This window comes from Bos indicus, chromosome 29 (assembly GCF_029378745.1).
Source record: "Bos indicus isolate NIAB-ARS_2022 breed Sahiwal x Tharparkar chromosome 29, NIAB-ARS_B.indTharparkar_mat_pri_1.0, whole genome shotgun sequence".
NCBI lineage: Eukaryota > Metazoa > Chordata > Mammalia > Artiodactyla > Bovidae > Bos > Bos indicus.
Window position 1 is genome coordinate 8395399 of NC_091788.1, and position 26082 is coordinate 8421480.

The following is a 26082-nucleotide window of genomic DNA, read 5'->3' on the forward strand; positions in this document are numbered from 1 at the left end:
AGGAAATATAATTTGCAATGAAACCACCTGAACTCACCCTGCCCTACAACAATACCCTCTTGTTCACAAGTGGAAGTGAAAGTCTGTAAGTCATATCTGACTCTTTGTGACCCCATGGATTGTAGCCGCCAGGCTCCTCTGTCCCTGGAATTCTCCAGGCCAGAATACTGGAGTGGGTAGCCTTTCCCTTCTCCAGGGGATCTTCCCCACCCAGCGGTCAAACCCAGGTCTCCCACATTGCAGGCAGATTCTTGACCATCTGAGCCACCAGGGAAGCCCTGTCCACAAGCAGAGATTACAAATTTCATAGGACAATTTGTAATTTATAAGGGGCCTTCGCAGAAATCATCACATGACCTACCAAATGGATACAGTATTCTTAGGTCCTTTCTGTGACTAGGAAACTGAGCTCAGCCTTATTTGTCAAGATCACATAGGTAATTAACGAGGGAGTCAGGCTCTAATCTTGTCTTCTCTCTTTTGATTTCTGACTGTTTTCTTCCCAGTGACCCTCAAACTGATGCTTGTCACTACTTGTTCCATAAAAATTAAGCACTTGACTGTGCCAGTCGTTCAAGACGAGCCCAAGGCCATTACCAGGCCCTCTTCCCTCAGTCCCTCCCAGTTTGAGGGGAATGATGTCAACTGTCCCACCACATTCCAAATATGAAACAGATCAATAAAGCACATATTTTCACTTTTATTACCATTGTAGCCACCTTGTCTATGGAGGGTGCTCAGCAAGAACACATTTCCATATATTTTATAAAATATTTTCTTCTATTATAAATATTTTATACAATTTTTTTTATTTTATAAATATTTTCTTCATTTCCTGTTTTGGTCTAGTGATGGACCTTTAGCAGGGGCAAGAGAATCCGTCCATTCTCATTCTACACCATGAGACATCCACGAAATCTTTCACCTGCTTTAGAGTGTACTAAAAGCCCCGTGTGTGCTCAGTCCTCAGCTGTTCAGTTGACTCTTTGCGACCCTGTGGACTATAGCCCAGGCTTCTTTGCACATGGACTAACCGGGCAAAAATACTGGAGTGGGTCACCATTTCCTCTTCCAAGGAATCTCCTGGACTCGGGGATAGAACCCGCACCTCTTGTGTCTCCTGCCCTGGCAGGTGGATTCTTTACCACTGACCCTCCTGGGAAGCCCGATTCTACAACCGAAGAGAAAGACTTGGGTCTCCATCCACCATCCATCCTCTGCTAACAGCTTTCTCCATTTGTAACATAATACATTCAAATTCCCTTGGGGCTGCAATGCAGGAGACCCTGGTTTGATCCCTGGGTGGAGAAGATCCCCTCTGGAAAAGGGGATGGCTATCCATTCCAGTATTCTTACCTGGAGAAATCCCATGGACAAGGAACCTGCTGGGCAACAGTCCATGGGGTCGTAACGAGTTGGACATGACTCAGCAACTAACATAAATGCCTCAGCCTTTGCCTAATTCCTGATTTACTTTTTACTTAACATAGGGTCTCTAAGCAACCTAAAGTTACTTATATTATTTCTGGCCTCTTAAACCACTGCTCTCTGCCTTGGCTACATATGAAAAATCTGAATAAAACACAGTGCCAGCCCTCTTAAGACTTACATTAAAAATAGAACTCATGATGAAGACAAATTTTGTGTGGATTTTCTTTTTTTTTAATATAAATGTATTTATTTTAATTGGAGGTTAATTACTTTGCAATATTGTATTGGTCTTGCCGTACATCAGCATCTGCACACTGCCTAATTCCATAGACTACATTTGTTGCTGTTGCTCTTTAGTCGCCCAGTCGTGTCCGACTCTTTGTGACCCCATGGACTATAGCCCTCCAGGCTCCTGTTCCCGTGGGATTTCCCAGGCAAGAATACCAGAGTGGGTTGCCATTTCCTCCTCCTCTGAGGAATATCCCCAATCCAAGGATTGAACACATGTCTCCTGCATTGGCAGGCAGATTCTTTACCGCTGAGCCACCAGGGAAGCCCTATAGACTACATTTTAAGGTACTAAATTAGCATTTATTAAATTGAATTATAATTATGAAAAGAGTCAGGAATGCACATTCTGATAAAATTCTTGTTTTAATCACTGCTTCCAGGGAAATATAAGATAACTGGTACATGAGCAGGAAGAGAACTGATGATAATATCTAAAGGTAACCAGAAATGTCTCAAATGTCTCTCATTATTGAGTTGCCTCATTTGTAAAGAAATGTCTCTACACATGAGATAAAGACTCATGAAACATGGTGGGCTAGTTAGCCATTTTTAAAGCAGTTTTAAACAGGTTTTTCTGTGTTTCTTTCAGAAATTCAGTTCAGTTTTTGTTCAGCCACTTTTTTTCATTTTTGGTCATTGAATCCACCTAACACTTATAAGCTTTTTCCATTCAATGAACCAAAATTTCTTTCTAAAACGTTTTGAACTAGTTTTCAAGTGCACTAGTTGCTGGCCTCAATGTTTCATATTTTTCCATTACTCTTTAGCAAAATTGCCACATTCGTTTTACATTTCATGATTCAAACATCAAATAATCTCATGGGTTAGTTCTATCATTTCCAAGTTATAGATGGAGAAACTGAGGCTCATGGTACCTAAATGGCTCCATAGGTGACTTTAAGAAGGACACTTATTGAAGATGATAACTGGATGAAGATTCATGTTGAGGTTTGACAGAAAACAGCAAAATTCTGTAAAGCAATTATCCTGCAATAAAAAATAATTTTTTTTTTTTAAAAGAAAGATGCTGAGCAGAGCAGATGAACATTCCAGGTGCGGGGAAGAACCATTCAAGCCTAAATGGAAGTGCAGAGCTGAGAGAGGACCTGGCTGGCCTAGGATCTTTAATTTGGGGGGAACTCTCCTTTTCCATCATCATCCTAGAGCTGTGTCACATTTTGAAGGACAACGTTACCTCTGGTGAAATATAATAGGTGTGTAATGTTTTGTAAAGGAAATATAGAAAATACTCCTTTATTCTGTAATACTTCTCCCCTCTGACTCTTCTTCTCTAATACTTTTAACCATTGACTCTGACCCAAGTTTTAAAATTACCAGTACACAGAGTGTTAGTATTTTGCTTCTTGCCACCATGAGTGCATGCTAAGCCACTTAAGTCACGTCCTACTTTTTACAGCACTATGGACTGCCATAGGATTTCCCAGGCAAGAATACTGGAGGGGCTTGCCATGCCCTCCTCCAGGGGATCTTGCCAACCAGGAATTGAACCTGTGTCTCGTAAGTCTCCCACGTTAGCAGGCAGGTTCTTTACCATTAGCGCCAGCCACCTGGGAAGCGCTTCTTGTCTCTAACAAGCTCTGTAACTTTGCTAATATGTGTGTACAAAGTCGAGATAACACCTACTCCATATGGCTGTTGTGAGAACTAAACAAGGTGATGTGTGAAGACACCCAGTTAGTGCCCTGCGCACACGCGCACACACACACACACACACACACACACACACACACACACACGAAAGTATAGTCTGGGGCTGGTACAGATGAAATTGGCTGTATTTGGCCATTCTCGACATCCTCCTTCCTCCTGACTTTTCATAGCCCTGCTAACATCTTTGACATAAAAACTGTCTATAGTAGCCATTCCAGCCTGAAAGAGAGAAGGCAACCAGCAACTGGAGACTCTAGGCAGTAACTGTCAAGAATCCTGTTCTTAAAGCAGTAGCTAGGAATCTAAGTTCTACCAGCTGTTTTCAGAAATTGAGAAGTGTTTTCTATTTCTCTCCAGAATCATGCCGATGCCCAAAACACATGCTAAAAATTATGTGCAGGCAATTGTGTTGGAGCAAATGGCTTAAATTTTGAAAACCTCCCTCCTGATGGATCAGCTAAGCCATTGGCACCAAGAGCAAACCAGGACTTCTCTCTAGGAGCCTAGTTTAAACCATAATCTCCTTGCTGTATGAGAGGAGGTGTTCCTATCACATGAACTGTTGAGAATGACCCTGTTCTAAACAGTCTGGTGCCCCGGCTATTAACAGCTCAGATCATTTCAATGAAAAGAATATGTGCTGGGAGTTGACAGGAATAGAAACAATCAGGTAGTGAAAATCAGGCCAAGCAAACCTAAAGTTAGGAGGCACTGGTGGATGGAAAAAGCGGGGTACACAAAGGAGAGGAAAAGGGTCAGATGGGAAGTTTAGTCCAGTGACCAAGAGGCACGTCAAGAGCCAACAGGTCAGAGGCAGGCGGGAGACCAGGAGCGGCAGCAGCAGAAGCGGCAGGTGTAGCTCTGCTGGTGCGAGGTCCTCCCACCAAGGGCAAGAATGGCCTGAGGTTAGTATCCAAGACATCTGCTGAACGGAAGCTTCTGGAATCCAAAGGACAAAAGCTTTCAATGGCCAGCTAGCCAAAGGCCTACTCGCTACAAAATATAAAGGAGAATTTTCAGTTTTCATCTCTCTGATCTTTGTTTTTTGGTTATCTGACCACATTTAACCAAAGAATTAAAAACACTTCTTGGCTTCTTGGACACTGGGGTCTTCATGACTATGTCCTGGCCTTTCCTCGACAGCTCCTTTAGTCAGTCTGCCAGCTTCCAAGTATCAGTGTTTCCTTCCCACTCCCTCTGAATAATCTTGTTCCATGTTTTATTGACCACCTGTCTACAAATGCAAATTAGTATCTTGACCTAGCTCTCAGCCCTGAACGCCAGCTCCATGCGTCATGTGTTTCAAGGACAGCGTGTGCCCATTTCAATAGCTCAAGTCAGAATCAATCACTGAGTCATTTTTTTCTTTCCCTGCCTCTCCTGCCCACCCCCACCTCATGCCCTGACCCTCTTCCTGTCCTTTCCTTCCTTGTTGCCCCTCACACACATACACTTATGCATGCGTGCATGCTTACTCTCTGCAACCCCATGGACTGTAGCCCACCAGTCTCCTCTGTCCGTGGAATTCTCCAGGCAAGAACACTGGAATGGGTTGCTATTTCCTCTTTCAGGGGATCTTCCTGACCCAGGGGTTGAATGTGCATCTCGTGCATCTCTTGCGTTAGCAGATGGAGTCTTTATCACTGAGCCAGCTGGGAAGCCCATACACACACGTATACACAGCTTCAAACACCTACAAATGCAGAAGCTCAATTTAAAACAGTGCTTCTTAAACATTAACATACCTATCAGTCATCTGGGTATGTTGCTACAATTCAGATTCTGATTTGGTAAACCTGGGATAGGGCCCCAGATTCTGAATTTCTATCACCTCACAGGTTTCATTGCTGTTGCTGGTCCCTGGGCTGACCCAGGGATGGAACCAGAATCTCCTGCATTCAGTTCAGTTCAGTTCAGTCACTCAGTCATGTCTGATTCTTTGCAATCCCATGGACTGCTTCCCTGTCCATCACCAACTCCCGGATCTTGCTCAAACTCATGTCCAACAAGTTGGTGATGCCATCCAACCATCTCATCCTCTGTCTTCCCCTTCTCCCCCTGCCTTTAATCTTTTCCAGCATCAGCATTCTGTTTTCCAATGAGTCAGCTCTTCGCATCAGGTGGCCAAAGTATTGGAGCTTCAGCTTCAACATCAGTCCTTCCAATGAACATTCAGGACTGATTTCCATTAGGATGGATTGGTTGGATCTCCTTGCAGTCCAAGGGACTCTCAAGAGTCTTCTCCAACACCTTCTTCTGTTTACCAACTGTGTAATCTTGATCAAAGTACATGAATGTCCATTTCCTCAGCGGTAAAATGTAGATAGTAATAATGCATATACCACTGTATTGCTTTGGGGATCAAATTAACTAATGGGAACGAATGCTTAACAAAATTCATAGAACATTATAGAGATAACAGAAGAGGAGAGTAAGGAGGGGAAGAAGGAGAGAAATAGTGGTAGTCATTTTATGTAAATAAATTAAAATAGAGCTTCCTATCCTTCACTTCCTATCCTTCACTTCCTATCACCACCTTCCTAAAACCCTTAAATTGCCCCCATTGTCCACCAAAAGATATGTTCTTCAAGGACCCCTACAATCTGATCTCGACCAGCGTTTCTAGCCCACTTTCTAATAACATTGCTCTCTACTGACAAGTGTCTGTGGGGTCTCATTGTTGAGTAAATGAATGACCTGTGAGTTACTAAATGCTTCAGAGGTCTAAGAGGAAAATAAAACCCATTTAGAACGGCCTGCCGGCCGTGTTCCAAACACTATATTTTCCTTGATGAACTTTTACAGCCGCTCTGTATAGATTGAGCTTGGGCCTCATGGCCAATAAACATCACAGCTGGAGGGTGAACCTCTGAAGTATATTACATTTGATAATCCCTTCTGATTGCCTTGGTTCTACCAGCAAAAGATGAAGGGAGAGAATCTGCTCCCCAATTCTGTTCAGTTCCCATTTATCCACTCTGCATCATCCCTTTGGCTTATCAAAACATTTCTTTGAACTTTCCAAAGGTTGGAAATGGAATCTATTTTCTTTTCATTATGCAACAGTGAAGACAATATTTCTATCATGCTTCTCTGTCATTGGTTGATATAATATTTTCTTTAAAAATAACTGAAAGCAATAACAATTATGTATACACCCTTATATGCCTAGTCAAGATTTACTATGGTTATAGAATATCATGTGTTTGATCACTAAGGTGCGAGAATTGATTGACAACTACTGTTTGGGCACTGGTTGTACAAGAAAAGAGGAGGGATACTAGCTTGGCTACAGTGATCTCATTTTAATTCACTGAACCCTCCCCACCATGCTGTAAGGTAATTATTTGTAGGTTTTTAAAGGGACAGAGTTGTTCTTCAGCTCTCTCCACCATAGTGTCTTGTTCATTGCTTCACGGGCAAGTGTGCAATGTGTGTCCGTTGAATCTAATTAATTTTAACACCAAATCAAAACCAAAAACCTCAGCATGAACTTCATGCAACTTTCAGCTTTCTTCAGGTGATTGCGTGCTCAGTCACTCAGTCAAGTCCAACTCTTTGCAAGGGCATGGAACCCACCAGGCTCCTTCTGTTCATGGGATTTCCCAGGTGGGTTGCCCTTTCCTCCTCCAGGGGATAGAGGGATAGAACCCACATCTCCTGCAACTCCTGCATCAGCAGGCAGATTCTTTACCACTGAGCCACCTGGGGAAACCCTTTCTTCAGGTAGGACTTTTAAATTGATTCATTGAATCCAGTGGTTCTTAACAGGGTAATTTTCTTTCCCCATTGTTAGCGTATGGTGAGAGACCTTTTGCACCACTAAGGATGGGCATCTAGTGGGCAAAAGCCAGGTTCGTGGCTCAGCATCTACATGTGCAGGCTGGCCTCTAACAACAGAGTTATTTAGTCCAGAATGTCAACAGTGCCAAGATCCAGGAACTTTGAATTCACTCAGTCAATATGGAGCACCTTTCTGAACCTCAGTTTTCTCATATATAAATGGAAGTCCATGGTTTCCAAAACACAGTCTTTGAGTTGAAAGCACTCTCATCCAATGCTTGCATTTTCTTTCTAGCAACCCCATCAGCTGGCCCTAAGTGTCTACCCAAACAGCTCATCTCCAGAGGCCAGAAAAGTATAGACTCTGAGGAATCCCACTCACTTCCAGAAGCACCCATTTTAATTTCTTATTGTACAAGCATGGCTATGACTCTGCTCAGCGTAACAGCAAATAAACCAGGCTCTAGTACTGTGGGCTGATAAAAGTACTGTTTAAAAAATTGCTCATGACATTTTCCAAATGACTTTTCTTTAACATCCAGTCTCAGTTCACTAACTAAACCATTTCTTCATCTCAAATACAATTTTCAAAGCAAACTATTCCTGACTAATGGTTCTTAGAGAATCCTCAGAAATGTCAGTACCCTTCATTAACTCAGATCATCAGGGGAAGGCCAGTCTCAAATAAAAGAAATTTCTAAAGTATGGCACAGCTCTAAAATTGCCTCTTTATTACTTTTAAATACTACTTTCATTCATTCAGGCAACAAGCCCTTTTGTATTCCCAGACTGAACTTTGAAAATGCAAAGATGGAATACGGCAAAATCCCCATGCTTAAGGATCCACAGGCCCTCAGAAGAGGCAAGCCGGCCACCTTTCGATTGTACTCAAGGAAAGCATTGAGGCGGAAATCACCAGCTTGGGGTAGGGGAGAATTTACAAAAAGCACTTACTTAAGCTAGGATTTGGAGGACTTCTAACTTTTCTCAGGCAAACAGAGGAATAGCATATTCAAGCACTCTGAGTCTGAAGGAGTAGAGAGCATCAGGTGAATGATGGGGGAGAAAGCACCCCAAGGCCTGGGTGATGAGCAAGTGACAAAGCAGGAGATTTTGTGGGTTCTCTTATGTGCCTTTCTTGATTTCCTGATGACTCAGACAGTAAAGGATCTGCCTGCAATGCAGGAGACCTGGGTTTGATCCCTGGTTTGGGAAGATCCCCTGGAGAAAGAAATGGCAATCCACTCCAGTATCCTTGCCTGGAAAATCCCATGGAAAGAGGAGCCTGGTGGCTACAGTCCATGGGGTCGCAAAGAGTCAGACTTGACTGAGCAACTAACACTTTCACTTTCACTTTATGTGCCTTGCTAGAGAGTATTCTACTACTATGGGCAGGAATCCCTTAGAAGAAATGGAGTAGCCATTATGGTCAACAAAAGAGTCCGAAATGCAGTACTTGGATGTAATCTCAAAAACAACAGAATGATCTCTGTTCATTTCCAAGGCAAACCATTCAATATCACGGTAATCCAAGCCTATGCTCCAACCAGTAACGCTGAAGAAGCTGAAGTTGAATGGTTCTATGAAGACCTACAAGACCTTTCAGAGCTAACACCCAAAAAAGATGTCCTTTTCATTATAGGGGACTGGAATGCAAAAGTAAAAAGTCAAGAAACACCTGGAGTAACAGGTAAATTTGGCCTTGGAGTACAGAATGAAGCAGGGCAAAAGCTAATAGAGTTTTGCCAAGAAAATGCACTGGTCATAGCAAACACACTCTTCCAACAACACAAGAGAACACTCTACACATGGGCATCACCAGATGGTCAACACCGAAACCAGACTGATTATATTCTTTGCAGCCAAAGATGGAGAAGCTCTATACAGTCAGCAAAAACAAGACCAGGAGCTGACTGTGGCTCAGATCATGAACTCCTTATTGCCAAATTCAGACTGAAATTGAAGAAAGTAGGGAAAACCACTAGACCATTCGGGTATGACCTAAATCAAATCCCTTATGATTATACAGTTGAAGTGAGAAATAGATTTAAGGGCCTAGATCTGATAGATAGAGTGCCTGATGAACTATGGACTGAGGTTCATGACACTGTACAGGAGACAGGGATCAAGACCATCCCCATGGAAAAGAAATGCAAAAAAAAGGCAAAATGGCTGTCTGGGGAGGCCTTACAAATAGCTGTGAAAAGAAGAGAAGCGGAAAGCAAAGGAGAAAAGGAGAGATATAAGCATCTGAATGCAGAGTTCCAAAGAATAGCAAGAAGAGATAAGAAAGGCTTCCTCAGCAATCAATGCAAAGAAATAGAGGAAAACAACAGAATGGGAAAGACTAGAGATCTCTTCAAGAAAATTAGAGATACCAAGGGAACATTTCATGCAAAGATGGGCTTGATAAAGGACAGAAATGGTATGGACCTAACAGAAGCAGAAGACATTAAGAAGAGGTGGCAAGAATACACAGAAGAACTGTACAAAAATGATCTTCACGACCCAGATAATCACACGATGGTGTGATCACTCACCTAGAGCCAGACATCCTGGAATGTGAAGTCAAGTGGGCCTTAGAAGGCATCACTATGAACAAAGCTAGTGGAGGAGATGGAATTCCAGTTGAGCTATTTCAAATCCTGAAAGATGATGCTGTGAAAGTGCTGCACTCAATATGTCTGCAAATTTGGAAAACTCAGCAGTGGCCACAAGACTGCAAAAGGTCAGTTTTTGTTCCAATCCCAAAGAAAGGCAATGCCAAAGAATGCTCAAACTACCACACAATTGCACTCATCTCACAAGCTAGTAAAGTAATGCTTAAAATTCTCCAAGCCAGGCTTCAGCAATACGTGAACTGTGAACTTCCAGATGTTCAAGCTGGTTTTAGAAAAGGCAAAGGAACCGAGATGAAATTGCCAACATCCACTGGATCATCGAAAAAGCAAAAGAGTTCCAGAAAAACATCCATTTCTGCTTTGTTGACTATGTCCAAGCCTTTGACTGTGTGGGTCACAATAAAGTGTTGAGAATTCTGAAAGAGATGGGAATACCAGACCACCTGATCTGCCTCTTGAGAAACCTGTATGCATGTCAGGAAACAACAGTTAGAACTGGACATGGAACAACAGACTGGTTCCAAATAGGAAAAGAAGTATGTCAAGGTTGTATATTGTCACGCTGCTTATTTAACTTATATGCAGAGTACATCATGAGAAACGCTGGGTTGGAAGAAGCACAAGCTGGAATCTAGATTGACGGGAGAAATATCAATAACCTCAGATATGCAGATGACACCACCCTTATGGCAGAAAGTGAAGAGGATCTAAAGACCCTCTTGATGAAAGTGAAAGAGGAGAGTGAAAAAGTTGGCTTAAAGCTCAACATTCAGAAAACTAAGATCATGGCATCTGGTCCCATCACTTCATGGCAAATAGATGGGCAAACAGTGGAAACAGTGTCAGACTTTATTTTGGGGGGCTCCAAAATCACTGCAGATAGTGATGCAGCCATGAAATTAAAAGACACTAACTCCTTGGAAGGAAAGTTATGACCAACCTAGATCACATATTCAAACACAGAGACATTACTTTGCCAACAAAGGTCCATCTAGTCAAGGCTATGGTTTTTCCAGTGGTCATGTATGGATGTGAGAGTTGGACTGTGAAGACAGCTGAGCACTGAAGAATTGATGCTTTTGAACTGTGGTGTTGGAGAAGACTCTTGAGAGTCCCTTGGACTGCAAGGAGATCCAACCTGTCCATTGTAAAGGAGATCAGTCCTGGGTGTTCATTGGAAGGACTGATGCTAAAGCTGAAACTCCAATACTTTGGCCACCTCATGTGAAGAGTTGACTCATTGGAAAAGTCTCTGATGCTGGGAGGGATTGGGGGCAGGAGGAGAAGGGGACGACAGAGGATGAGATGGCTGGATGGCATCACCGACTCGATGGACATGAATTTGAGTAGACTCCGGGAGTTGGTGATAAACAGGGAGGCCTGGTGTGCTGTGATTCATGGGTTCACAAAGAGTCAGACACAACTGAGTGAATGAACTGAACTGAGGGAGTATGGACTTTATCCTAAGGGCCTGAGAGCCACTGCCTGGGGGCAAGGTCAGAACTGACTCTTGGAAAGATCACTGGCAAAAGTGAGAAGAACAGATTGGAGCTGGGAGAGACTGGCATTCTGGGAGTTGGTGGTTTATCTAGATGTCTTAGTACAGAATACTCCTTCCTACTACAATGTTTGGGTGGGTTGCCCGGCTTAATGAAAACTTGGGGTTTATTTTTAGAGTAAGCACATCAACTGTTGTTGTATTAAGTTATAAAAGTCCATGGAGAATAACTTCTGGTTTTATGGTGGATCCAACTGAGTCCCAAGGCAAGGAAGCAGTATGCTGAGTTACACAGTTGTGACAGATGAGCTAGAACAAGTTACATACTCAGAACTCTAAACACCTAGCCCTTTCTACCCTTTCCACTGCTATGAGATTGCTCTTGCTTGTTTGTAAAAGGTTGTTTTTATCAAAAGAGCAATTTAACACCTCTTATTCTTCTGCTTCCTCCCCGCCTCCCATCATTCACCTGATATTCTATTTACCCAGTTAATTTTCACTGTGTATGAAGAAAGTTTTTTCATACCAAAGGTAAATTTCAGTCTAGCCATTATCAGCCTGCTGGTTGACTCCTAATTAACTGAAATGAAATGAATGGAGGTTTATTGTTATTGAGCTTTTAAAGCCCTCTGGATAGATTGGATTACCAAGCATCTGGCAGGAGAAATGTGTTTTACCCTATGATCTGAAATAGACAATGGACAGATGACAGACAGCAAGGGAGGGATCACCGGGTTCTAGAGCTCCAGGCTGGCAGGATGTTTCCCAAATACCTTACTAACTACTGCTCTGATGCAGGGTGGGTGGGGAGGTGCTCCAGCTAGTGGCACGGTTGGAATAGGGTCTGAGGTCCACATTCAGGACGTCCTTGTATGTATCTTCGAATTAAATAGCTATGAACTCCTCGATGTTAAGATAGGAAAGAATTACTTCTCCAGGGAGGAGAAGCAACTTTAATCCCATGACAGTTCCCATTCACACAAATTTATGGGCTGGTTATGATCCTGTGGAAGTCAGACATATAAGGCTACTCATCATCACATATGCCTTAGAAGCTGGTATTGTCCTAAGAAAAAGACAGAAAGAGAGGGAGAGGGATGGTAGGAGGTAGATGAGGAATACATGCTTTAAGGTTGTGGGGCAGCTTCAAAGACAAAGAAATAAGGTTAGGGATTAATGTGTCCAAGGTCACTTGGAAGCACCATCTGCCATTGAACCCACTCTCTTTATGAGATCATTCATCTCCATCCCTCTAGCTTCCACAGGGAGGTACTTTTCTTATTGCGACATTCAAAACCTCTTTCAAAGTCCACACTAGTTATCCCCATGGGAGGAGAAGTTGTTTATCTGTAGAATTTGGGAGATAGAGCTTCACCCAACTCCTTCTTCTGTTTCCTTATTGCATGTCCCTACTTGTCTTGGGGAAACATTCATTTCCCCTTCAGGCTGCAAGTTTACCTGGATAGGTCCCTGAGGTTGGCCTGTATTTTTTCAGGCTATCTGTGACTGGGTTCAGTTCAGTTCAGTTCAGTTCAATCACTCAGTTTTGTCTGACTCTTTGTGACCCCATGAATTGCAGCACACCAGGCCTCCCTGTCCATCACCAACTCCAAGAGTTTATTCAAACTCATGTCCATCGAGTCGGTGATGCCATCCAGCCATCTCATCCTCTGTCGTCCCCTTCTCCTCCGGCCCCCAATCCCTCCCAGCATCAGGGTCTTTTCCAATGAGTCAACTCTTCGCATAAGGTGGCCAAAGAATTGGAGTTTCAGCCTCAGCATCAGTACTTCAATCAACACCCAGGACTGATCTCCCTTAGAATGGACTGGTTGGATCTCCCTGCAGCCCAAGGGACTCTCAAGAGTCTTCTCCAACACCACAGTTCAAAAGCATCAATTCTTCGGCACTCAGCTTTCTTCACAATCCAACTCACATCCATACATGACAGGTGGAAAAACCATAGCCTTGACTAGATGGACCTTTGTTGGTAAAGTAATGTCTCTGCTTTTTAATTTGCAATCTAGGTTGGTTATAACTTTCCTTCCAAGGAGTAAGTGTTTTTTAATTTCATGGCTGCAGTAACCATCCGCAGTGATTTTGGAGCCCAAAAAAATTAAGTCTGACACTGCTTCCACTGTTTCCCCATCTATTTCCCATGAAGTGATGGGACCAGATGCCATGATCTTCATTTTCTGAATGTTGAGCTTTAAGCCAACATTTTCACTCTCCTCTTTCACTTTCATCAAGAGGGTCTTTAGTTCCTCTTCACTTTCTGCCATAAGGGTGGTGTCATCTGCATATCTGAGGTGACTGATATTTCTCCCAGCAATCTTGATTCCAGCTTGTGTTTCTTCCAGTCCAGCGTTTCTCATGATGTACTCTGCATATAAGTTAAATAAACAGGGTGACAATATACAGCCTTGACAAACTCCTTTTCCTATTTGGAACCAGTCTGTTGTTCCATGTCCAGTTCTAACTGTTGCTTCCTGACCTGCATACAAATTTCTCAAGAGGCCGATCAGGTGGTCTGGTTTGTGGGACATAGTGATCTCTAAATTGAGCACTACTTTAGGCTTCCCTGGTGGCTCAGATGGTAAAGCATCTGTCTGCAATGCAGGAAATCTGGGTTCGATCCCTGGGTTGGGAAGATCCCCTGGAGAAGGAAATGGCAGCCCACTCCAGTATTCTTGCCTGGAAAGTCCCATGGATGGCGGAGCCTGGTAGGCTACTGTCTACCAGGGTCACAAACAGTCGGACACGACTGAGCGAAGGGAAGATCAGACCTACCTAATAGATCATAAAAGCATGACCCAAAAGTATCACGCTTTTTCCAAGTAACATAATTACATCCAGAACAAAACTCGTGAAAATGTAGAGGAATATAAAGATCTCCAGAATCCAACAAGGTAAACATCGAAGTCTGGCATCTAGTCACACATGCAAAGCAGCAGGAAAATACAACCCATAATAAGGAGAAAAATCATTCAACCAAAACCCATCCAGAACTGACATAAATGTTAAAGTTAGCAGAAAAGGAAGTTAAAACAGATATTATAATGGTATTCCATATGTTAAAAAGTTAACTAGAGACAAGGAAGATATTTTTTAAAGTCCCAAATGGTGCTTCTAGAACTAAAAGTTAAAATGCATAAAATGAAAAATATGCTGGCTGGGATGCATGGCAAATTAGAAAATGCAGAAGAGTAAGCTAGTAACCTGATGACATAGTGATGGAAACTCTGCAAAATGAATCACAGAAAGAGAATATGTCAGAGGGGAAAGAGAAGGGAAAGGAGGAGAGGGGAGGAAAGCATCAAGAACCCTAAATCACAAATGAGTGGGTCTCTGAAATGCTGGCAGGTATTTGAAGAATAAGGGTCAAAATTTTTCTTTATTTGATGAAAACGGTCTATAAGGGCTTCTCAGGTGGCTCAGTGGTAAAGAATCCACCTGCCAGTGCAGGAGATTTGGGTTCAATCCCTGGGTTGGGAAGATCCCCTGGAGAAGGAAATGGCAGCCCATTCCAGTATCTTTGCCTGGAGAATCCCATGGACAGAGGAGCCTGGAGGGCTACAGTTCGGGGGTTGCTAAGAGTCAGACACGACTGAGCAACTGAACACAAGTACCATAAGTCTATAAAACCAAGAATTTAAAAGAATCCCAAGTACAATAAACATGAATAAAACTATACCATGTATCAAATTTCTCAAAAACAGTGATACAGTGAAAAATCTTGGAAGCAACCAAAAGAAAAAAAATGCAAGTTTCGTGTAAACAAGAATAAAGACAAGAACAGCAACAGATGTTTTGCTGGAAAACACAAACATAAAAAGAGTACAGCAACATTTTTAAATGACAATAGGAAAATATTACTAATTTAAACTTCTATACCCAGAATATATCTTTTACAAAGGAAGGTGAAATTTAGAATATTTCAGACATATGAAAGCTGGAAAAAATTAACATCAACAGATCTGCATGGCAAGAAAGTTTAAAGTGATTCCTTCAGGTAGATGGCTTCCCTGGTAGCTTGGACGGTAAAGCGTCTGCCTACAATGTGGGATACCCGGGTTTAATCCCTGGGTCGGGAAGATCCCCTGGAGCAGGAAATGGCAACCCACTCCAGTATTCATGCCTGGAAAATCCCATGGACCGAGGAGCCTGGTGGGCTACAGTCCATGGGGTCACAAAGAGTCGGACACAACTGAGCGACTTCTCTTCTCTCTTCTTCAGGTAGAAGGGAAATTATATCAGAGGAGCATATGAATCTACATAAAGGAGTGAAGAACACCAGTAAAATCTTTCAAAAGATAAATGATTATTTAAACCAGGGATTTGATAGTCAAAGGACTGATACTGAAACTGAAGCTCCAATACTTCAGCCACCTAATGTGAAGAGCTGACTCATGGGAAAAAATTCTGATGCTGGGAAAGATTGAAGGCAGGAGGAGAAGGGGATAACAGAGGATGAGATGGTTGGATGACATCACCAACTCAATAGATATGAGTTTGAGCAAACTCCAGAAGATAGTGAAGGACAGGGAAGCCTTGTGTGCTGCAGTCCATGGGGTCACAGAGTCAGACATGACTTAGCAGCTGAACAACAGCAAACCAGGGATTAGCAAACCATAGCTCACAGACGATGCTATGGTCTGAATATCCTCAAACTTCACATGTTGAGATCCTAATGCTCAAAGATGATAGTATTTGTGGGTGGGGTCCTTTGGAAGTACTTAGGTCATGAGGGTAGAACCCTACTGAATGGAATTAATACATTATAAAAGGGACTCCAGAAAGATCCATAACTCCTTCTGTCATACAGCAAGAAGTCTATGACCTGGAAAGGGCCTTCACCTGACCATACCAGCACCATATTCTCAGACTTCCAGTCCCCAAAACTATGAGGAATAAATTTCTGTTGTTTATGAGTCTGTGGTATTTTGTTATAGCAGCCCAAATTGACTAAGACAGACCGAACCTTCTTGCTCTTTTTTAAATGAAGTGCTATGGAACACAGTTATGCTTATTCATTTATGTACTTTTTATCTAAGGCTTCTTTGAGCTACAGTGGTAGAGGTAACTTGTAATAGAGACCATGTGGTACACAAAGCCTAAAATATTGACTATCTCTTCATAGAAAAAGTTTTCCAATCCCTGGTTTGAACAAAAATAGAAAAAAATGCAGTATGATGCTTGTAACATATATAAAAGTAAAGTGTGTGACAGAATAGCTCAAAATTCAGGAGGGAGGAAATGGGAGTATACTGTTGTTAAGGTTCTTCACCATATGCCAAATGGGACATTACCTGAAGGGCACAGTAAATTAAAGGTGTATGTTATAAATCCTAAGGTGAATGTGAAAGTGTTAATTACATCCAACTCTTTGAGATTCTCTGGACTATAGCTCACCACGCTCTCTGTCCATGGAATTCTCCAGGCAAGATTACTGGAGTTCAGATAAAGAGAAATCTTCTTTCAGTCCTGTATTCCTCCTATCAGGAAGGATACACGGAAGCTGTGCAATACCAGCCTTCCTGATAGGAGGAATACAGACTGAAAGAAGATTTTCTTTATCTGAACTGATAATCAAAAATATATGTATATCCACAGACTCATCTTTCTTAAATATGAAAAGGGCAAATTCTGTATTATCACTATATAATGTATTCAATCACATTTCTGTGTCTGAGAGCAGATGAAAAGTGGGATGCCTGGGATTCTAAATTAATTTCTTTTATTCCTTTTCAAGACACAGCTTCTGTGCTGTATAAGGGTCTCACTGCTCTCTTCGCATTTCTTATTTATAAGTCAAACTCCTTGTCCTAATCATCGCTAGCTCTTCCCCAAAGCTAAACAGTTTCAAAGAAACTGAAGTTTGGCTTTTTTTTTTTTTTTTTACTCCTTAAATACTTATTTTTCTGTGGCAGTTTAAAAAAAAAATGAAGTTAGTATATTCAAGGATAACTTCATGTACCTACTGCTATATCTGATTCTGACTGCTAATCCCATATGGTCATTGAAATAATCAGAACTCTTTGACTGCAAGTGACAGAAATCCAATCTAAATGAGTTTATGCCAAAACGGAAAAGTATTACAACTGCAAAAAAGGAAAAGGGTGGTAACCTTCTCTCTTTTTCTCTGTGTGTGTGTGGGTATGTGTTACTCATCTCTGCATCTCTCTGTGCTGTGGCTTATTCTTCCCCATTATATATAGGATTTTTTCCTACAAGCCTGTAAATATAGCTATAAGCAACCCCAGACTTATTTCCATGGCCAGAAAGCAAGAAAGATTCCTGTCTACCTCCAATTCAAGAGATGTTCAGAAAGAACTCTGATTTCTATATCCCAAGCCTGAGGTGTAATGATTTTCGTGACTGACTTAGATTTTGATGTGGGACATATTAATCTCAAATATTTCAAAGTGCTTTAAAAAATAGAAATCTATCTAAGGGATATCTAGATGATGATAATCTGTTTTAGAAAATGACATTCTCATGGTGCTTCAGTTCAGTTCAGTTCAGTCACTCAGTCGTGTCCAACTCTTTGCGACCCCATGAATCGCAGCACGCCAGGCCTCCCTGTCCATCACCAACTCCGGGAGTTCACTCACACTCACATCCATCGAGTAGGTGATGCTATCCAGGCTTCTCATCCTCTGTCGTCCCCTTTTCCTCCTGACCCCAATCCCTCCCAGCATCAGAGTCTTTTCTAGAGAGTCAACTCTTTGCATGAGGTGGCCAAAGTACTGGAGCTTCAGCTTTAGCATCATTCCTTCCAAAGAAATTCCAGGGATGATCTCCTTTAGAATGGACTGGTTGGATCTCCTTTGCAGTCCAAGGGACCCTCAAGAGTCTTCTCCAACACCACAGTTCAAAAGCGTCAATTCTTCAGCACGCAGCTTTCTTCACAGTCCAACTCTCGCATCCATACATGACCACTGGAAAAACCATAGCCTCTTATACTGGTAGGAAAGATGAAAAAAACTTGATTAAAATCAAATAGTTTGGATAAGGAAGGAGCTATTTAAAGTAAGCAAGGAGGAGGAGATATGCTACCATGTATAAAATAGATAGCTAGTGGGCTTCCCAGGTAGCTCAGTGGTAAAGAATCTTCTTGCCAATGCAGGAGATTCAGGTTAGATCCCTGGGTTGGGAAGATCCCCTGGAGGAGGAAATGGCAACCCACTCCAGTATTCTTGCCTGGAAAATCCCATGGACAGGGGAGCCTGGCGGGCTACAGTCCATGGGGTCACAGAGTCAAACATTACTGAGAGTTAGTTGCAAAGACAACTTGGTTGCAAAGAATGGGACACCACCAAGCACGCAGCATGAACAGGAGTAGGCACCTATTGTATAGCATGCAGAGAGCTCAGCTCAGTGCTCTGTGGTGACCTAGAGGGTGGTTTGGGGGCGGATGGGAAGGGGATTCAAGAGGGATGGATATATGTATGCATTTGGCTGATTTATTTCATTGTACAGCGGAAACTAACACATCATTGTAAAGCAACTATACCCCAATTAGAAAGAAAAGAAGGGGAAGATGAAGAGAGGAGAGGGGAAAAGTTCAGGACACATAAAACCACTCAATGCATAGTCAGAAATCTGGACCAGTCTGCTACAATCATCCATCTGACACTTCAGATTTGCTTATTCAACTTACAGTTCACCATCAAGTAATGGTGAAAAAAAAAAAAGTGTTAGTCACTCAGTCATGTCTGACTGTTTGTGACACCATGGACTGTAGCCTGCCAGGCCCCTCTGTCCATGGAATTCTCCAGGCAAGAATACTGGAGTGGGTAGCCTTTCCCTTCTCCAGGGCATCTTCCCAATCCAGGCATCTAACCCAGGTCTCCCGCATCGCAGGTGGATTCTTACCATCTGAGCCACCAGGGAAGCCCAAGTAATGGTTAGTGTCTTAACTGCACAATCCAAAGAAATAACTAAACTGCGAAGAGTCAAACATGACCTAGTGACTGAATGATAACTAGAAGTTTTATTTGAACTACAGATCAGAACTTTCTTTCTAACATATTGAAGTTAAAACATTAAAAATACCAAGAATTATGATAGAAATAATAAGTAGCTTTATGTTTCAAATAAAATAACCCCTACATAAACCTCTGTGCTCCCTCAGTACTTCTCAGATGTTAGAACCCTGAGCCTTCTGCCTTCTTTCACTTTATAACTTCAAAGAGGAAAATAGCTTCTCTCCTATTTGCCATTAAGTCTCAAAACTTTGAGGTTTGAACAGCAACTTTCCAATACATGCTTTCACCTAGAATACAAATCTACAAAATGTTTTTAGAGTGATGGATCTGGACTTTGTCCTCTATCTCAGTCACGGGAGGAATGCTGTTAGGGGATGAGAGGAAGATGTGCTTTGTGTCTGAAAAATGCACAAGAAACCCCAAGTCAGCAAATAACACTACAACCCTCTAATGTGTCCTTCAACCTCTTATCCAGAGTGAGCCTCCCTTCCTCAGCAGTATATCCAGTAGATGCTATCCCAAGTCACTGCAAAAATTGAAACAAAATAAATAAATTAATTTTAAAAATGGTATTCCCCTAATTTGAAGTCAATCCTTAGGAACCTTGTGTGTGGGGGAGGGAGGGCGGGCAAAGTCGCTTCAGTCGTGTCCAACTCTTTGCCACCCCATGGACTGCAGCCCACCAGGCTCCTCTGTCCATGGGGAGTCTCCAGGCAAGAATACTGCGGTGGGGTGCCAGGCCCTCCTCCAGGGGATCTTCCTGACCCAGGGATGGAACCCACATCTCTGGCATTTCCCACGTTGGCAGGCGGGTTCTTTAGCACTGGTACCACCTGGGAAGCCCCCTAGGAACTTTCGTAGTTTCCATAAACAATGTCAGCAGGAAGGAGCTAAAGATATTCCCTTCATAAACACCTGCTATCTCCTCCAGCACAGATTACCTCAATACGGCTTATTCTTAAAAATTTTCTTATGTGCAAAAATGTGTTTCTTATAGAAAGCTGAAATTTAAAATGTAAAGAGGACATTTCAGGAGATAACTCTAGTTTTTTTCATTAGACATTATATCACAAGTATTTTTCATGCAACTAAATTTTTGAAAACATGGTTATATTGTCTGCAAACTACAATGCAGTCATATTAATGGGCCATAATTTACTTAGTCACTAGTTAGTATGTGTTTCCATGTTTTTTTTTCCTATTATAAATAAGACTATTAAATGTCTATATCCATAAATCTTTTTCTACAGCTTTTATTATTACCTTGAAATTAATCCCCAGAAATAGAATTACTGGATCAATGGGGATAAATCATTTTTAAAACTCTTGGTACACATTGTCAAATTCTTTCTCAGCAAAACTGCATTAATTTCCACTCTTTCTAGCAGAATCTGAGAGTGATCATTTCCTCTCATCTTCTCCATCAATAGTATCATCTTGTGAACAAATATTTTAAACAACAAATTTAAGTAAGTTTTCTAAAATAGAAATTTTAAATGGATTCATTGTTCACTCACCAGATGGCTTACTTTGCACTGTGACTAGCATCCAAGTAGCTGATGCTTCTTTTAAATGAAGACATTCTTACCAGCAACCTACACGTCTGTCATAAAAGGGATGGTTAGATAAATTTTGTACATCTATACTATGGGATAATATATAAACAATCAAACAACTGAGGGGTATCCATGTTTCTTTCTCCTTAAATTACATACATCACTATGTGTGTGTCTATGTATATGTTCCATATATGTACGTGCATGTGTGCTTAGTAACTCAATGGTGTCTTTTGTGACCTCACAGACTGTAGCCCACCAGGCTCCTCTGTCTGTGGGATTTTCCAGGCAAGAATACTGGAGTGGGTTGTCCTTTCCTTCTCCAGGGGATCTTCCCAACCCAGGGATTGAACTCCTGCATTGCAGGTGGATTTTTTTGCCCCCAGGGAAGTCCCCACAAACTAATACATCTCAGTAAAAGCCACTGAATGCCAGCATACAAGATGTAGGGAACTGACATTGCCCAGAATATGACAGTGACCCTGTAAAAAGTCTTAGCCTTTGAGCTATGAAAACTTGCATACTCTCAAGTAAAGGAAATCTTACTTTCACTTCTCCTAAAAACATTTCTACATGCCATAAGGATTAGATGTATAGCTTAATATTTCTCCTATTGATCCAAAAGTTAAGTGGGTATGCCCCAGGCTGGGTCCCTGGATTAGTTTAGAAGGTGCTTGGAGAAGGGAGCATTGTCTCCTTAGGCTTTTCCATTTCAAGGAGGAATGAACCCCTTACCTTGAGAAAGAAACTAGAGGCAAGAAACTCTCAAACTCCTGGAGAAAGGCTATTTGCAAACCAAAGATCTATAGTCTCTTCTTTCAGGAGAGATTGGAGACAACTGCCTTCTCCTTTCATTAAAAACTTTAATATTTTTTAGATTATTATTCATGTGGCCGCACCGGGCCTTGGTTGAGGTACACAGCATCTTTGATCTTTGTGTGGCATGTGGAATCCTTAGTTGTCACATGTGAATGCTTAGTTGCATCATGTGGGATGTAGTTCCCTGACCAGAGATTGAAACCAGGCCCCTGCATTGGGAGTGTGGAGTGTTAGCCACCGGACCACCAGGGAAGTCCCTGCCTTCTCTTTTGTAAGAAGAGAAAATTATTTTCCTCATTCCTCAACTATAGGGTATCCAGCTACTTACATTAGACAGTTGACATGGCTCTCATCACACCACCCCAGGAGCCAAAATTAGGGCAAAGAGGAGGCTAGCACACTTATTCACTTGTTTTTTGGTCACTAAGTCATGTCCAACTCTTTGCGACCTCGTGGGCTGCAGCACACCAGGCTTCCCTGTCCTTCACCATCTCCCAGAGTTTGCTAAAACTCATGTCCATTGAGTCAGTGATGCCATCCAACCATCTCATCCTCTGCCGTCCCCTTCTCCTCCTGCCTTCAATCTTTCCCAGCATTAGGGTCTATTCCAATGAATCAGTTCTTTGCATCAGGTGGCCAAAGTATTGGAGCTTCAATATTCACTATGACGTATTTAATAAAGAAAATGTGTTTCATATAGAACACCTCTTGTGCACAGGCAGCCTAAAATTAATGAACATGAATATTAAAAATCGAACACAAGGGCCACAAGAACTTCCATGCGGCCATTACTTGTCTTCATCTGTGTATTTCGCTCTTGTCATTGTCCCTCCCTCGGGTACTCCTGCCTGGAGAATCCCGTGGACGGAGGAGCCTGGAAGGCTATGGTCGATGGGGCTGCTGAGGGTCAGACACGACTGAGCGACTTTACTTTCACTTTTCAGTTTCATGCATTGGAGAAGGAAATGGCAACCCACTACAGTGTTCTTGCCTGGAGAGTCCCAGGGACGGGGGAGCCTGGTGGGCTGCCGTCTGTGGGGTCTCACAGAGTCAGACACGACTGGGGTGACTTAGCAGCATAGATGCCAGCGGTCAGTGCATTCATTTCCCCCAACCATCCTCTCCTCACTCCAGGCACCCATTTCTACCTTTCACAAGCCCATTCATGTTTACTGTTTTGTATGTTGTCCCAATCGTGACATATGGCTGCTCATTAAGATATTGTTATTTTCCAGGAGGGATCACTTTTCCATAATGATGCAGAACCTTTGTAATGTAATTATTGGCAGGTGAGATTGTAAGTCAGCTGACCAGGAAGATCTGTGAAAGAGGCATGAAATCATAAATTCCCAGTCACACCTCCTTGTACTAGCTTGTAGCCGTGAAAAAAAGATGCAGATGGTATTAAAAGAACATGTAGGAGATGGAGGTTAGTGAGCTATGATGCCCTATCCATGTTCATTATTCTTCTACTTAATATATTCATGGAAATTCTCACACCTACTTAACATATTCATGAAACTTCTAGTACTCACTTAAAATATTCATGAAACTTGCTTATTTCAGTCCCACGATGGTCACAAAAGTTATTACAAATAGATAAGGTGGGAAAAATAATCTGAAGCCACAGTGAGTCTGCCTCTCTCAATAGTATTAGCATCTGGCCAGGGGCAGAAACGGTATCTAATGAATTGTGACTTCTGAAAATATCTGATACTATACTTCAACAGAACAAAGTTTTACAAGATTAAATATTTGTTGAATCAAGTCATTTCCACTGGGGCGGGGGGGGCGGTGAGAGTAATAGAGGATAAATTGTGAATAATGTCAATAAAAAAAATTACTCTTTGCACAAAAGCAAGTTATCACAATGTCGGTAAGTGTGTGGGGAAATAATTACAAACACATAGTTAGTGGTTATATAAATTGGTTCATCCTCTCTGGAGGTCAATTGGAGAATATTTATTAAAATTTTATTATACCCACCATTTGACCCAGCAATTCAGCTTCTGAAAATCCATTCTACAAATAAATGCATGCATATACAAAAAATAATGTGCATGGATGTTTGCTTCATTATTTTTAAAAACAAAGAAAATAGCCTATAAGTCTGTTAATAGGAAACGGATTACTAAACTAAATAGAAAACTAACAATAATATTACTTCCAGTTATTTGGCATATCATGCAGCTATTACCATGTCATTCAGTTCAATTCAGTTCAGTCACTCAGTTGTGTCCGACTCTTTTGTGATCCCATGAACCGCAGGACACCAGTCCTCCCTGTCCATCACCAGCTGTCAGAGTCTACCCAAACCCGTGTCCATTGAGTCTGTGATGCCATCCAACCATCTCATCCTCTGTCATCCCCTTCTCCTCCTGCCCTCAATCCCTCTCAGCATCAGGGTCTTTTCAAATGAGTCAGTTCTTCACATCAGGTGGCCAAAGTATTGGAGTTTCAGCTTCAACATCAGTCCTAACAATGAACACCCAGGACAGATCTCCTTTAGGATGGACTGGTTGGATCTCCTTGCAGTACAAGGGACTGTCAAGAGTCTTCTCCAACACCATAGTTCAAAAGCATCAATTCTTTGGTGCTCAGCTTTCTTTATAGTTCAACTCTCACATCCATACATGATAGGTGGAAAAACCATAGCCTTGACTAGAAGGACCTTTGTTGGCAAAGTAATGTCTCTGATTTTGAATATGCTGTCTAGATTGATCAAAACTTTCCTTCCAAGGAGTAAGTGTCTTAATTTCATGGCTGCAGTCACCATCTGCAGTGATTTTGGAGCCCCAAAAATAAAGTCAGCCACTGTTTCCACTGTTTCCCCATCTATTTCCCATGAAGTGATGGGACTGGATGCCATGATCTTCGTTTTCTGAATGTTGAGCTTTAAGCCAACTTTTTCACTCTCGTCTTTCACTTTCATCAAGAGGCTTTTTAGTTCCTCTTCACTTTCTGCCATAAGGGTGGTGTCATCTGCATATCTGAGGTTATTGATATTTCTCCCGGCAATCTCGATTCCAGCTTGTGCTTCCTCCAGCCCAGTGTTTCTCATGACGTACTCTGCAAATAAGTTAAATAAGCAGGGTGACAATATACAGCCTTGACATACTCCTTTTCCTATTTGGAACCAGTCTGTTGTTCCATGTCCAGTTCTAACTGTTGCTTCCTGACCTGCATACAGGTTTCCCAAGAGGCAGGTCAGGTGGTCTGGTATTCCCATCTCTTTCAGAATTTTCCACAGTTTATTGTGATCCATGCAGTCAAAGGCTTTGGCATAGTCAATAAAGCAGAAATGGGTGTTTTTCTGAAACTGTCTTGCTTTTCTGATGTTCCAGTGGATGTTGGCAATTTGATCTCTGGTTCCTCTGCCTTTTCTAAAACCAGCTTGAACATCTGGAGGTTCACAGTTCACGTATTGCTGCAGCCTGGCTTGGAGAATTTTGAGCATTACTTTACTAGCGAGTGAGATAAGTGCAATTGTGCAGTAGTTTGAGCATTACTTGGTATTGCCTTTCTTTGAGATTGAAATGAAAACTGACCTTTTCCAGTCCTGTGGCCCCTGCTTAGTTTTCCAAATTTGCTGACATATTGAGTGCAGCACTTTCACAGCATCATCTTTTAAGATTTGAAACAGCTCAACTGGAATTCCATCACCTCCACTAGCTTTGTTCATAGTGATGCTTCCTAAGGCCCAGCTGACTTCACATTCCAGGATGTCTGGCTCTAGGTGAGTGTGAGTGATCACACCGTAGTGATTATCTGGGTCATGAAGACCATGCCATTGACATGAACCAAATGTGGAAGATTTATATGTGTTGACATGGAAAGGTCTTCAAGACAAACTGGCATTTGTGGAAAGTTTGATTAGGATATAGAATAAGAGATATAGAATAACATGTGTATCTTACTGTGTACAAGTAAAGAGAGAGAGAGAGAGACCCCAAACATTTCCTGAAAGAACACACAAAAGACAATTGATAGTAGTTAAGGATCTAGATGACAGAGACCAACATCATTCTCCACTCACTGTTGGAATTCTTGTTCTTTGTTTTGTTTTATCATAATTAAGAAGTTAAGAACAGAAGAAATAAGTTATAGAATTACAATGGGAGAAGTGGCATTAGTGGTCATTAGCACAGAAAGAAGTGCCAAGTTGCTCGAGGGTACACAGCTGGTTACAGTAGAACTTCAACCTGGACCAGGTCCTTGGAATCCTAGTTTGGATCCCTAACCAAGTTTCTCTAACAACATACATAGCAGCTGGCTTCTCAAGTGCCACAAACGGTAAAGAACCTGCCTGCCAATGCACAAGATGTAAGAGATGCCTGTTCCATCCCTGAGTCAGGAAGATCCCCTGGAGGAGGGGATGGCAACCCACTCCAGTACTCTTGCCTAGAGAATCCCCATGGACAGAG